This window comes from Bufo bufo, chromosome 6 (assembly GCF_905171765.1).
Source record: "Bufo bufo chromosome 6, aBufBuf1.1, whole genome shotgun sequence".
Taxonomy (NCBI): Eukaryota; Metazoa; Chordata; class Amphibia; order Anura; family Bufonidae; genus Bufo; species Bufo bufo.
The window spans coordinates 315239328-315251918 of record NC_053394.1 but is presented as its reverse complement, the minus strand read 5'-3'; positions in this window follow the sequence as shown (position 1 = coordinate 315251918).

The following is a 12591-nucleotide window of genomic DNA, read 5'->3' as shown; positions in this document are numbered from 1 at the left end:
AGGCTGAGTAAAAGTTGGGGTCGGACAGACGTACCGGAAGAATGAGCCGGGCGGTACCCTCCGTGTATGGTCAAAAGCGTGTCCCTGGACGCAGGCAACACTGGTAAGGCTTGGTTAACCAAGGATGGGTTGTGGCAGATCCATTTTGGGGGGGGGGGGGAATAGTCCCCTCGTGGGTCAGACGGCTGGTCAGTACATGAGATCTAGTTATGGGGTGAAGGCCACAAAGCCCCTTTAAAGAATAGAGTAGGTGGTCCAAGGGAACTAATTGGAGTATCCCTCTGGAAGGTAGGTAGCACAATGGTGGCTGCAAAAATCAATCATAGTAATTAAGCAGGACGTACAGAACCCTGTTTCAATCCGGAAGAACCGAGTGATGTACGCCTGGCCTGAGGGGTAAACTGAGTTTAGGGATCCGATGCAGGAAGCAGAGGAGGCGCTATCTGGGCTGACTTGAAACACGCCGGATCCACTAAACCTGGGCCTACTGGAACAACCAGTGCCCGAGGTAAGTGAGTTCCCAACTGTCACTTCCACCTACTAACAGGGTCGCTTTTCTCTCTCTCTATCTCTCATCCCTCCCTCATCTCTCCATCTAACCTTGAGACGATGTACCATGTTGACTCCAGCTTCTCTTCGTCCTGGTTTTAAGGACGATGAGAAGGGGGGAAAGTGGTGCAGAAAACAATCTTCAAACTTTCTACTAACCATTCAACCTCTGAAATGTCAATCAATTTTCTAACCTAGTAGGAAATTACGTTAAGCACCATCACGACTGCCTCTTCTTTGACGGTACTTGGGTCAGCTTTTTGCAAAGAAGGTAAAAATCACGGCCGATCCATGGACTGAATGTTCCGTGGTAACCATTTATTCCATCAGGTATGCCCCCAGGTAGCACCACGGGTTATCACCCGATGTCCACCACCAGCTTCGGGAGTCTCTCCCGGACCCAGACTCAATAACCAGTGTTCATTCTAGTCAACCAGGTGATTGGGTCGTGCTAAAGAAACATCCGAGGACGGCACTAGAGCTGAGATACCAGGTGCTGCTGATGACGCCAACCTCTCTGAAGTTCGTGGGACGAGACAACTGGATCCACACCGGTCACTGCAACAAGTTGCTCAACTAAGTCAGTTAGTTTAATTTTTAGGAAGGGAAATGCACATCAAACTAGCTGTAACGGTCGCGTACACACACACACAGGGGGGAGGGAAGTGACCACTGCGCTCCACCCTTACCCCTGGCCCTGCCTACTTGCCTCGCGAGTCCTAATGACAGGGGACAACTGGATGGCAATCCCTAACTTGGAATAAGTGCAGGGATGACAGACAGACAAACAACAGGACGTGAACGGACCGAGTCAAAACCAGGAAAGCTACAAAGTACAAATGGAGCAAGCAGAGAATTGTCAGGAGAAGCCGGGGTCATAAATACCAGGAGAGACGTGAAGTACCACAGGAGTCAGCAGAGGATCGTCAGGAGGAGGCCGGGGTCAGAATACCAGGAGAGCAGCAAAGTACACAAGGAGCAGGCAGAGGATCGTCAGGAATTCAGCAGGAGGTAAGTACGCCAGGAAAGACCAAATCACAGGTGGAACCTAAATTAACAGGCAACCTGTGACCAGCAGGCTGCCTGTATTTATAGTGGGGAGTGAGGGTCATGTGACGTGGCCAGCGTCACATGATCGACAGGCCAACCAGTCGAGCACCGAGTGATCAGCTCGGCGCTCAAGGCAGACTTAGGAGCAGGGAGCCACCCAGCTAGTAAAGCCGCCCTGGGAACGAGGTAAAACACAGATCCTCGTTCCCGAAGCTAAGCAGCAGCTAATGGGGGACCGAGTGTACCTTCGTAACCCCGTTACAGTACCCCCCCTTTTACGAGGGGCCACCGGACCCAAGACTTCAGGCGATGGCCTTTCAGGGTGTTCTAAATGAAATTTTCGAACAAGTCTAGGAGCATGAACCTCTCTGGCAGGTACCCAAGATCTCTCTTCAGGTCCATACCCCTTCCAGTGAATCAGGTACTGCAAGGAATTACGCACCTTCCTGACATCCACTATTAAATCCACTATTTTAGACACCACATACTCGACAGCATCATTAACAAGAATCGGCGGTGGCGAGGCTTTCGATGGTACTACCGGTTCAAAATATTTTTTAAGTAGAGATTTATGGAACACATTATGAATGTGGAATGACTCGGGCAGCTCCAACCTAAATGAGGGTCCTGTTACAATTTTTGTTTTGCCCATTCTGCAAATTCAGTGCGCCGATCTGGGTCATCCTCGTTGAGATGCGGCAGTAGCTGGAGTTTGTAAGGGTGCCATTTGTGAGTAGCTAATATCCGCCGAAGGGATGTTCGACTAATGCCACTCTCCAGTGACATGCGGCGAGTGCTACGCTGTGGGCTCTTGCTGAATGAAGCTAGGATAGCCACTGATGTTTCTTCATTAGAGACAGATTTCATGCATCCACATTTTGGCAAATCCAACACTGAACCAGTTTCATGAAACTTAGCAAGCAGTTTGCTAACTGTAGCATGGGAGATGGGTGGTCTCGTAGGGTGTCTTGCATTGAAATCTGCTGCAATGACCCGGTTACTGCGTTCACCAGACATCAACACAATTTCTATCCGCTCCTCGCGTGTTAACCTCGGCGACATATCAATGGCTGTAAACAAAGAGAAACTTGTAAATAACTCATGAAAGAATAAAGTTAAGTTAAAACCAAGCACACCATTGTTTTTCTTGTGAAATTCCCAATACGTTTGATTTGTCACATGACCCTCTTCCTATTGAAAAAACCCATGGTCACCACCCATCTTAAAAAGTTTCCCCCCTCACATATACTAATGTACCACAAACAGAAAGTTAATATCACCAACCATTCCCATTTTATTAAGGTGTATCCATATAAATGGCCCACCCTGTATATAGCAAGACTTCCTGTAACTGAAGTTTTCATCTTTTTCGGTTTTATTTTCAGTTATTTTTGTCTATTTTTGTTTGGGTATTTCTTTGATTAATTTATATTTACATTTTTCTGCAGTTCTATATTCAATCTTAGCATACTTTTTTCCTTTTATTTCTCTTTTCCAAGTGACGGTTCTACATTCCAGGAGTCTTCTCTCTTTAACAACCAGAGGTTAACCCCGTATTTCTTTTTACTTTATCAGCAGGAGATTGACTGGAGGAGCCACATTGAGCTGGAGAAAAGCGGGTCTCATTTATTAGCTAGCCGTTGCTGGCCAAACACAGGCGTAGCTCAGTTGTGTGTATAGCCCTTTAGGAGGCATACTGGGAATCCAGCAAAAGGAACTGGCTTAAAGGCCCTGTGGGAGTGGAAATAGCATTGAGAGTAGCAATAGGCCGCTCTCAGGGCTCTCAGCTGTCCGACATAGGCTGAGTAAAAGTTGGGGTCGGACAGACGTACCGGAAGAATGAGCCGGGCGGTACCCTCCGTGTATGGTCAAAAGCGTGTCCCTGGACGCAGGCAACACTGGTAAGGCTTGGTTAACCAAGGATGGGTTGTGGCAGATCCATTTTCGGGGGGGGGGGAAATAGTCCCCTCGTGGGGTCAGACGGCTGGTCAGTACATGAGATCTGGTTATGGGGTGAAGGCCACAAAGCCCCTTTAAAGAATAGAGTAGGTGGTCCAAGGGAACTAATTGGAGTATCCCTCTGGAAGGTAGGTAGCACAATGGTGGCTGCAAAAATCAATCATAGTAATTAAGCAGGACGTACAGAACCCTGTTTCAATCCGGAAGAACCGAGTGATGTACGCCTGGCCTGAGGGGTAAACTGAGTTTAGGGATCCGATGCAGGAAGCAGAGGAGGCGCTATCTGGGCTGACTTGAAACACGCCGGATCCACTAAACCTGGGCCTACTGGAACAACCAGTGCCCGAGGTAAGTGAGTTCCCAACTGTCACTTCCACCTACTAACAGGGTCGCTTTTCTCTCTCTCTATCTCTCATCCCTCCCTCATCTCTCCATCTAACCTTGAGACGATGTACCATGTTGACTCCAGCTTCTCTTCGTCCTGGTTTTAAGGACGATGAGAAGGGGGGAAAGTGGTGCAGAAAACAATCTTCAAACTTTCTACTAACCATTCAACCTCTGAAATGTCAATCAATTTTCTAACCTAGTAGGAAATTACGTTAAGCACCATCACGACTGCCTCTTCTTTGACGGTACTTGGGTCAGCTTTTTGCAAAGAAGGTAAAAATCACGGCCGATCCATGGACTGAAGAGAGACGTGAAGTACCACAGGAGTCAGCAGAGGATCGTCAGGAGGAGGCCGGGGTCAGAATACCAGGAGAGCAGCAAAGTACACAAGGAGCAGGCAGAGGATCGTCAGGAATTCAGCAGGAGGTAAGTACGCCAGGAAAGACCAAATCACAGGTGGAACCTAAATTAACAGGCAACCTGTGACCAGCAGGCTGCCTGTATTTATAGTGGGGAGTGAGGGTCATGTGACGTGGCCAGCGTCACATGATCGACAGACCAACCAGTCGAGCACCGAGTGATCAGCTCGGCGCTCAAGGCAGACTTAGGAGCAGGGAGCCACCCAGCTAGTAAAGCCGCCCTGGGAACGAGGTAAAACACAGATCCTCGTTCCCAAAGCTAAGCAGCAGCTAATGGGGGACCGAGTGTACCTTCGGAACCCCGTTACAGTACCCCCCCTTTTACGAGGGGCCACCGGACCCAAGACTTCAGGCGATGGCCTTTCAGGGTGTTCTAAATGAAATTTTCGAACAAGTCTAGGAGCATGAACCTCTCTGGCAGGTACCCAAGATCTCTCTTCAGGTCCATACCCCTTCCAGTGAATCAGGTACTGCAAGGAATTACGCACCTTCCTGACATCCACTATTAAATCCATTATTTTAGACACCACATACTCGACAGCATCATTAACAAGAATCGGCGGTGGCGAGGCTTTCGATGGTACTACCGATTCAAAATATTTTTTAAGTAGAGATTTATGGAACACATTATGAATGTGGAATGACTCGGGCAGCTCCAACCTAAATGATACCGGGTTAATCACCTCCGTGATCTTATATGGTCCAATAAAACAAGGAGCAAACTTTTTAGAATCTACCTTAAGAGAGAGATTCTTGGAGGACAACCATACCTTATCCCCAACCTGAAAATTCACCCCCCTTGAACGTCTCCTATCGACCTTGAGTTTCTGAGAACTTTGAGCCTTTTCTAAGTTCGATTGAACCCGGGCCCAAACTGTGCACAGTTCAGAGGAGAACCTATCCGCCTCAGGGTTAGAGGAGGAGACGGATGACCCAGAATGAAAACGGGGATGGAAACCATGGTTACAAAAGAAAGGTGAAAACCCAGCAGAAGAATTGACACGGTTATTCAAAGCAAATTCAGCCAATGGAAGAAATTTCACCCATAATTGCTGGTCATCAGCAACATACAACCTCAAGAATTGTTCCACAGACTGATTAAGGCGTTCAGTCTGCCCATTACTCTCAGGGTGGTAGGCAGAGGAAAAAGACAATGAAATTTTACATTTTTGACAGAAGGCCCTCCAGAATTTGGACACAAACTGCACACCCCTGTCAGAAACAATATTTTCCGGGATACCATGCAATCGAATAATTTCTTTCACAAAAATAGACGCCAGGGTTTTGGCATTCGGGAGTTTAGACAGGGGAATGAAATGGACCATCTTGCTAAACCTATCGACCACTACCCAAACTACAGTCTTACCCTCCGCCGGCGGTAGGTCAGTTATAAAGTCCATCGAGATATGGGACCAGGGTCTACTGGGAATGGGTAGGGGTCGTAGGTTACCAGCAGGGCGAGTCCTAGGTGTCTTGGACCTGGCACAAACCTCACAGGCTGACACGTAGGACTTGACATCCCTAGTTAGAGTGGGCCACCAATAAGATCTAGAAACCAGATCCTTAGTGCCCTCAACACCCGGATGTCCACAAAAGGCAGAATCGTGACACTCACCCAACAGCTGGAGACTAAATTGTACGGGAACAAACAACTTATCTGTTGGGGTGGATACCGGTGCCAGATGTTGTTCAGACCTAATGCGAGCCGAGATATCCTGGGTAAGAGCTGCTAAGAAGATTTTTGCTGGTAGGATGGATTCAGGTGGTACCTCAGTGGGTTGAAAAGCCTGGAAGCTCCGAGATAATGCGTCCGCCTTCACATTTTTACTTCCCGGCCTGAACGTAATGGAAAAATCTAAACGAGTAAAAAACAGAGCCCATCTGGCCTGACGGGGATTCAACCTCTTAGCAGACTCGAGAAACATAAGGTTTTTATGGTCAGTGACAACAGTTACACAATGCCTTGCCCCCTCCAGAAATGCCTCCACTCTTTAAAAGCCCATTTAATGGCCAGCAGCTCCCATTTCCCTATGTCGTAGTTTCTCTCCGTGGGAGAGAATTTCCTGGAGAAGAAGGCACATGGTCTCAAGTTAGTGAGGCTAGCAGGACCTTGTGAAAGGACTGCTCCTGCGCCGTCCTCGGACGCATCCACCTCCACAATAAAAGGTTTCTCCTGATCAGACTGGATCAGAATGGGAGCGCTACTGAATGCCTTTTTTTATTTTTCAAATGAAGAAATGGCCTCAGTAGACCAATTCTCCAAATCCGCCCCTTTCTTAGTAAGGTCGGTCAACGGTTTAGCAATTACGGAAAAATTCATAATAAATTTACGATAGTAATTGGCGAAACCTAAGAACCGTTGTAAGACCTTTAAGGATGAAGGTCTTACCCATTCCTTAATTGCTAGTACCTTACCAGGATCCATCTTGAAGGCGTGAGGAGTCAGAACATGCCCTAGAAACAGAATCTCCTGTACACCAAAGACACATTTCTCTTGCTTAGCGGATAGCTGATTCTCCCTCAACACCTCTAATACTTGTTTAACATGAGACACATGGGATTCGAAGTCAGGAGAGAATATCAAAATGTCGTCAAGATAGACAATAACAAATTTACCTAAGAACTCCCTAAGAATGTCATTCATGAAGTTTTGGAACACAGCTGGGGCATTGCTGAGTCCAAAAGGCATCACCTGATATTCAAAGTGTCCTACCGGGGTATTGAACGCCGTCTTCCATTCGTCTCCCTCATTGATTCGGATTAGATTGTATGCCCCTTTCAGGTCAATTTTGGAAAACCAGGTTGCCCCCAGAACCTGGTTAAATAAATCGGGAATCAATGGGAGGGAGTATCTATTCTGGACAGTGATTTTATTTAATCTCCGGTAATCGATACATGGCCTAAGACCACCATCTTTTTTCTTAACGAAGAAAACCCCCGCCCCCATAGGAGAGACAGAAGGTCTAATATGCCCTTTACCAAGGCTCTCCTTAATATAATCTTCCATGGCCTTGCGTTCGGGCATAGAAAGATTATAAATTCGTCCCTTAGGAAACTTGGCCCCCTCTACTAGCTCTATGGTACAATCATAAGGTCTATGGGGGGGGGGTAGAACCTCCGGGGTTGGTGATGAGAATACATCAGAATATTCTCTAACAACAGAGGGTAAAGTATCAGACTTTACTGAGACCCCAGCCTGTACCACGGACAAGCACGAGTCACACTTAGGCCCCCATCTCACCAACTCCCCATTGGACCAGTCTATAGTGGGGTTATGTAGTCGGAGCCAAGGCAACCCTAGTACCACCTCAGCCGGTAGGTTCTCCAGGACTAAAAGCGAACATCTCTCTGAGTGGCACACACCCACGGTTAGAGAAATCTCTGAGGTACATAAGCTCACCGTACCACCAATAAGAGGAGTAGCATCAATAGCCATGACATGAATAGGAGTTGGTAAGGCAAACATAGGAATACCCAATCTTATAGCATACTCAGAGTCAATAAAGCTAGCCGCTGAGCCAGAATCAATAAAGGCCTTACCCGGCCATTTATCTACTCCCAGAGAAAATGTAATGGGTACCGAAAGCTTACATTTAGAAAATTCAGGGTGTACCTGGTCTTTAGGTTGCCTTGCCTTAGGAGACTTGACAGAGAGGACCTTCTTAGGATACTGGTTGATCCAATGGTCAGGATCTCCACAGTAAAAGCATTCTCCACGTCTGCGGCGAAGATTCCCTTGGGTCATGCCAACCTGCATGGGTTCCTCGGTGGAGACCTCAGCATTGTCTTTGGGATAGGCCTCTGGCTGGACCACCATCTGGGAAGAGAAGTGTTGTTCCTGTCGTCTCTCTCTAACCCGTCGGTCAAGTCGGACAACAAGGGTCATCATCTCCTCTAAGGTCTCTGGAAGTTGATAACTGACCAGAAGATCCTTTAATTTATCAGACAGGCCTGACCTGAACTGACTCTTCAGGGCTGGTTCGTTCCATCCTGAGGGGACACACCACCTTCTGAATTGGGTGCAATAATCCTCCGCTGGTAGATTGCCCTGAACCAGTGCCTTTAGAGCTGTCTCTGATACTAGAGCCCTGTCTGGTTCATCATAGAGGGTACCCAGGGCCTGAAAGAACCCCTCCACAGAAGATAAACAACTGGCGCCAGCAGGTAAAGAGAACGCCCAGTCCTGGGGATCACCCTGTAATCGGGAAATGATAATGCCCACGCGTTGACTCTCGGGGCCAGAGGACACGGGGCGCAAACGTTAGTACAGTTTGCAATTCTCCTTAAAAGAGAGAAACTTCTTCCGGTCTCCAGTAAAGGGTTCTGGGAGCTCAAAATGCGGACTGGAGGCCTGAGGAGTGGAAGAACCTTGCCCTAACTCAAAAGAACTGAGTTTTTCCCCTAACTCCTGCACCATCTGCTTCAGATTAGAGACATGGTCAGTCAGGGTCACCAGAGGATTCATTATACAGTGGTTATTGGGCCTGTTAATCTGTATCGGTCGCGTACACACACACACAGGGGGAGGGAAGTGACCACTGCGCTCCACCCTTACCCCTGGCCCTGCCTACTTGCCTCGCGAGTCCTAATGACAGGGGACAACTGGACGGCAATCCCTAACTTGGAATAAGTGCAGGGATTACAGACAGACAAACAACAGGACGTGAATGGACCGAGTCAATACCAGGAAAGCTACAAAGTACAAATGGAGCAAGCAGAGAATTGTCAGGAGAAGCCGGGGTCATAAATACCAGGAGAGACGTGAAGTACCAAAGGAGTCAGCAGAGGATCGTCAGGAGGAGGCCGGGGTCAGAATACCAGGTGAGCAGCAAAGTCCACAAGGAGCAGGCAGAGGATCGTCAGGAATTCAGCAGGAGGTAAGTACGCCAGGAAAGACCAAATCACAGGTGGAACCTAAATTAACAGGCAACCTGTGGCCAGCAGGCTGCCTGTATTTATAGTGGGGAGTGAGGGTCATGTGACGTGGCCAGCGTCACATGACCGACAGACCAACCAGTCGAGCACCGAGTGATCAGCTCGGCGCTCAAGGCAGACTTAGGAGCAGGGAGCCACCCAGCTAGTAAAGCCGCCCTGGGAACTTGGTAAAACACAGATCCTCGTTCCCGAAGCTAAGCAGCAGGTCTGCGGCTAATGGGGGACTGAGTGTACCTTCGGAACCCCGTTACACTAGCCAGGGCCACAAGGAAACATTTGTTGATAGCACTGGTTATACATTCCTAGAGGGTAATATCAGCTATAGGTTTAATAATAGCTCTGGCTCCTGCTCCTCGCTTGTTAATCCTGTATGGGTGTCCGGGCAGCTAGGCGGCCCGTAGATGTGGTAAAGGTCATAAGTTTGTGGGAAACTCTAGTTGTGAGGAAGGTATAATGGTCAACCTTGCAAATGAAACCGCCGATCTCTTTAATAACACCCATAGACCAGATTATATCTGTTGGAAAGAAGGGTGAGACGTTCAGACTCAGGGAGCGATCCCTCAGTCTATTCAGTTATTACTGGAGGCCCATGACCGTCAGAAGTTCTTGTTTGGAGTTGACGAGTCCGTACTATTTCCTATGCGGGTTAGCCGCTTATAAGGTAATTCCCCCTAATTCCTGAGGTTCATGTCTCCTGGTGAAACTTGTCCCTGCATCTTACGTTGCAGCCGATTGGGAGGAACTGATGGTGTGGAAGGAGGTAAGAAAGGCAGGGAGAGCTGGAAGGGAGTTGTTTTCTGGCTGGACAGGATGGGGAGTTGGACTTATGAAGCGATTGAACAATTTCTCGTCCATAGTGGATGAGATGTTCAATGAAACCGTTGAGGCAGTGAGAGAGATCACCGAGAAACAACAGTAGAACGTCCAAAGGAGGGTTTATGTGAATTAGATGACGATTATGCCTGGCTAGCAGACACCATTGACATGGGTCAGGCCCATACTGACAGGAGCAGGGCAGAGGCGGAACTTTGACTAGTGAGGGTTGGAATCCTTTTTAAAGCTTTGGGTGGTCTTGGGGGTCATTGGTTTTCCATTGGATCCGGGCAAAAGGAAATAAGACATGTACTTGTGTTTTTTTTGTTTCCATTGCTTCTATACACTGGAGTGAGATGTTCCTGATGTCTAATCGACCGATTTACCGAAGCCCGAACAGACAAGACGCCCTGAAGACCAAACCATGGACCAGATGCAGAGGATTCCAAACTAGCCGACGACCAGCACGAAACGCCACCTCCTGAGTCACGTCATGAAAAAAATAATTTCCGAGTCAAGATTTGTTTTTTAGCTACGTGTCAAGATTGACTTTCTGTTTTCCATCATCTGTTTTGTTTTATAAATTCAGGACTTTTCGTAGACAAGACAGTTTTTTTCAAAGAAGAAGATCGAGATTCGTCGAGGGACACTGGGGAGCATATGACAAAGAGGAGGGAAATTTTATTAGGATGTGTTTCTAATATATTGTGTATTGTCATCATGTCTCTCAGTGTCAGGGTAAACCATTGGAGTGGATATCTTCCTGTGTATGTGGAGACACAGCTGCCAGGCGCAGAGGCCTCCGTCAGCGAATGGTCCATGTGCTATGCACTGGGCTGTGGGCCAGGGGAGACTGATGTGTTCAGCAGAGCAGTGTTTTCTGGGCGAATGTATGGCAAGACGCGGATTTATTGGTTTGGCGTGGATGCATTTGTTAAGAGAACAATATATGAAAGGAACGTGTGTTAGTTGTCGCTAGTGCGCCTGATCAGCCGCTGGAAATAATTACGTTGTCCTGTAAATAAACATGCATGAGGATTATAGTAACTTTATTTGGCATTGATCACTGAGCAAGGCTGGATAAAGTTCGCTCCAGTGGTAATGGGTGTTAGCTGGCTATGTTATTCTAAATGATGGCGTCTTGTCTTCCTATGTCATCACTTCCTGTATGTCATCACTTCCTGCATCCTTGTTACATGAAGTAAGTGGTCGGGTGATGGGCCAGCCCTTTTTCTATTGTTACACCTTTTGTAAATAAAAGTGAACAGACTGGGCAGGAGCTAGGCAGATTGCTCAGCAAGAACTCAAGATGATAACACTTTTGTCTGACTGCAGTTGAGAGATTTACCTTTCCTTACACAAAGTCTGATGCGAGCGGATTTCTACTACAAATATTTCTATTACAACATGGAGCTAAAAACAATAATAAATTACTAATAGGAGTTTACTATAAACCACCTAATATACCAGAGTCCACAGAAAATCTACTACTAAACGAGATAGACAAGGCGGCAAATCATAATTAGGTGGTTATTATGGGGGACTTCAACTACCCAGATATAGACTGGGAAACTGAAACTTGTATATCTCATAAAGGAAACAGGTTCTTGACAATAACCAAAGACAATTACCTCTCCCAACTGGTTCAGGACCTGACTAGAGGGACGGCCATACTGGACTTAGTATTAACCAATAGGCCTGACAGAACAACAGACGTGCAGGTTGGGGGACACCTGGGAAATAATGACCATAAAGTAATAACCTTCTGTAAAGGGGGCATGTTAATCACCAATTTTTATGCAAATATCGATAATTAATATTCATAAATGGGAGGAGCCACCTAGTGATAACTCCGCCCATTTATGCCTTTATATAATAATAACAATACCTTCGCTATGCTTCACACTGATCACTATGCTAGCTGCATGCGCCTTACTAAACTAACTATCGCCAATAACCACACGCCACACAGATAGTTATAAACCAAACACAGTATTTATTACTAACAATACACTACGCACGCAATACTAACAATACAGCACTAAATATACAATCCTAAACTACACTACACAGCACAATCCCAAATTCCACCCCACACACTATCTATATAATACAATAATACATTCGCATACACACAAATATCAGCAACCCACCCGCCTGACTAATCACTGTCCCTAAGGGGTACAAGGAGTTAAACACAATGGTGGCTCTGCAGGGGTTATTACCTGCAGGCCAAGGGACACAGGGTTATGAGTTATCAGGACAGTGGTAGCAGGGATCAGGCATTCACAGTCTAATATTTGCTTATAATTATATATATCTATATCAATGGAATAGATATATATATTTATAGCAGCACACCACAATATAACTAACTACACTAACACATTCCCATTTCCACCCATCAACTAACTATACAATTCACACATTCAATATCAACAATCCACCCCACCTTACTATTAACCAAGGCAGGGAAACA